Source organism: Berghia stephanieae, chromosome 6 (assembly GCF_034508935.2).
Source record: "Berghia stephanieae isolate SIO BIC M18660-M18661 chromosome 6, UCSD_Bste_1.3, whole genome shotgun sequence".
In the NCBI taxonomy this organism is placed as follows: Eukaryota; Metazoa; Mollusca; class Gastropoda; order Nudibranchia; family Aeolidiidae; genus Berghia; species Berghia stephanieae.
Window position 1 is genome coordinate 7,323,046 of NC_088365.1, and position 2,500 is coordinate 7,325,545.

The 2,500-nt window shown below is 35.3% G+C and overlaps 1 protein-coding gene across 2 annotated transcripts in view; it reads left to right on the forward strand.

Annotated features, from left to right (window-relative positions):
• The first annotated feature begins 721 nt into the window (after positions 1-721).
• The window catches only part of LOC144975615 (uncharacterized), a 76,176-nt gene continuing 74,397 nt past the window's right edge, over positions 722-2,500 (forward strand). The window contains exon 1 of one of the 2 annotated variants that reach the window (XM_078919778.1): positions 722-863. The gene's annotated coding sequence lies outside the window, so the exon portion shown is untranslated. Of the gene's footprint in view, positions 875-2,500 lie in introns of both variants that reach the window. The other variant, XM_078919779.1, reaches the window with a different exon arrangement.

Consider the following 2,500-nt stretch of genomic DNA (forward strand, 5'->3'; position numbering starts at 1 on the left):
AGCAATTTACAAACTATACACCTTTAATTTTAGAACGAAATAGTGCCTTGGACATAGTCAGTGACGAATATATTTTCAACGCTTGTGAAAGATGAACGCGAAACAGCGAATTGCACCGCTTAAAATTATTTTTTAATTTTTTTTTTTTTGCGTTTAAATGAAACATATTAAAGCCCAAGGAACATGGTTTCGTGGAAATAATGAATTAATTGAGCTTTTTTATATAGTACTCTTAAAACGCTTTACAGGGGTCCCTGGCCAACAGCAACATTTAACATGTAGATCGGGACATGACGCCTTTTAGGCGATATTATATTTTTTTTTTTTTTTGGACAGAGACAACGCTGTTAACGGCCAGGTGCTCTTTTTACACCTGAGTACGGTTAGAGGATATGAGTAAATAGCATTCTTCAAGGACTCAACTATGCGCCGAGGAGGCTCGAACCCTTCCGATCCGAAAGCGAGTGTCATACCACCATATTTCACCGGATACAGTTTGACGTTTTTGGAGTGGTGTCTTAACATATCAGCTTTGCTTCAAGAATTTTCGGGAGCACATAATATGTTTTCCATTTTTTTTAGTGTGTAATTATGTGATTTCAGAGGGCTATTTTAGGATCATTTCTTGGGATGTCTCAAAAGGGATGACGTCATTATATACCGGAAGTATATTCTGTAAAAAGGCACACTTAAGTCCAATATTTTAATATGACTTCCGCTCAGACAAAACATTGAATGTCGGCAATATCACTTTGTCGATGTTAGGGAAAGTAAAACCAGGAGGTTTGCCTTATTTTGGAAACATAATTTAAATGTTTTTTGAAACAAAATCTGGCAAGGCACTGATAATGTCTGAGAGAGAAGTGAGTATTAGGTAATGTTCACTTTCAAAAGAGTAGATGTTTATAACTGTATAAGTATAAGAAGCCGACAGTGGACTCATTAGAATTGGAGTTTATATTAATATTAAATATTAGTTATTAATAACACATAAGACTGTCTGAATTTATGTTTTTGGGAAGCCTTCCTAAAGCTCCTACATCCCCCAGTATACTTTTTTAATATAATGTTCTAGTAGGGGGTTTGGGAGGGGGAAACTTTTTTTAAAAAGTCCCCCCCCCCTCCCAAGCCCCCTACTAGAACATTATAAAAAAAAGTTTCCCCTTACCAAACCCCCTAGAATACTGAGGATGTAGGAGCGTTCGGAAGGCCTCCCATGTTTTTAAAACTATCTTCGGGAGGCCTCCCATACATTCCTCAAGCTAAGAGAAACAACACAAATATTTCTTTAACTAACACTTAGTAAAAAAAAAAAACTGGTACCTTTAAACTAACCTGTCTAGTTAATAAGAAAAAAAAAACAAAAAAAAAAAAAAAAACAAAAAACAAAAACAAACCAAAATCTAGAAACGGGAGGCCTTCCGAAAGATCATAGCAACTCTTTCTTTTAGTATTTATAAAATTCCAACTTGAGCTTTTATATAGCGCAATATCAACTAAACGTGTGCAAAGCACTTTACAAGGGGTCCACGGTTGAAATAACAATATAAAGTGAAGATACTAGATACCTCGAAGAGCGTGCGGAAGGTCTCCCCAACCTTTAACAAAAAATGTCATTATCCCACTCCTCCTCCTCCTGCACCTCCTCCTCTTCCTCCTCCTCCTGCACCTCCTCCTCTTCATCCTCCTCTTCCTCCTCCTCATCTCCTCCTCTTCCTCCTCCTCACCTACTCCACCTCATTCTCACATTCTTCTTCTTCTTCTTCTTCTTCTTCTTCTTCTTCTTCTTCTTCTTCTTCTTCTTCTTCTTCTTCTTCTTCTTCTTCTTCTTCTTCTTCTTCTTCTTCTTTCTTCTTCTTTTCTTCTTCTTCTTCTTTTATTATTATTCATTATTATTATTATTATTATTATTATTATTATTATTATTATTATTATTATTATTATTATTATTATTATTATTATATTATTATTATTATTATTATTATTATTATTATTAATGTCAATATTATTATTCCACTCCTCCCCATAAACTAATTGTAATGATATCAAGATTACAATAATAATTTGTGACGACAGATTATCAAAGAATAAATTTCACTAAAATTGGATTCTTAAAATGAAGAATCCTTTGAACGTGTCTTTGTCTTTTATTCACAGATGACGAAATCGGAATCAATCGACGGGTAAAATGTGCGGTTATGTGGTCTAATGGTATCACGCTCGCATTTGGATCAGAAGGTCCTGGGTTCGAGTCCCGAGAAGCCCATAGTTGATTCTCTTTATTCTTTATTCACATTCTCTCACCGTACTGAGGTGTAAAATGAATACCTGGTCGTTAACAACATTGTCTCTATCCGGAAAAACTGTTATAATAGCTCCTAACAGGCGTCATGTCTCGTCTTACATGTTAATTGTTGCTGTTGACTAGGCAACCCTTGTAAAACGCTTTGAGCACGTTTATAGGGTATTTTCGCTGTTATGTGGTCTAATGGTATCACGC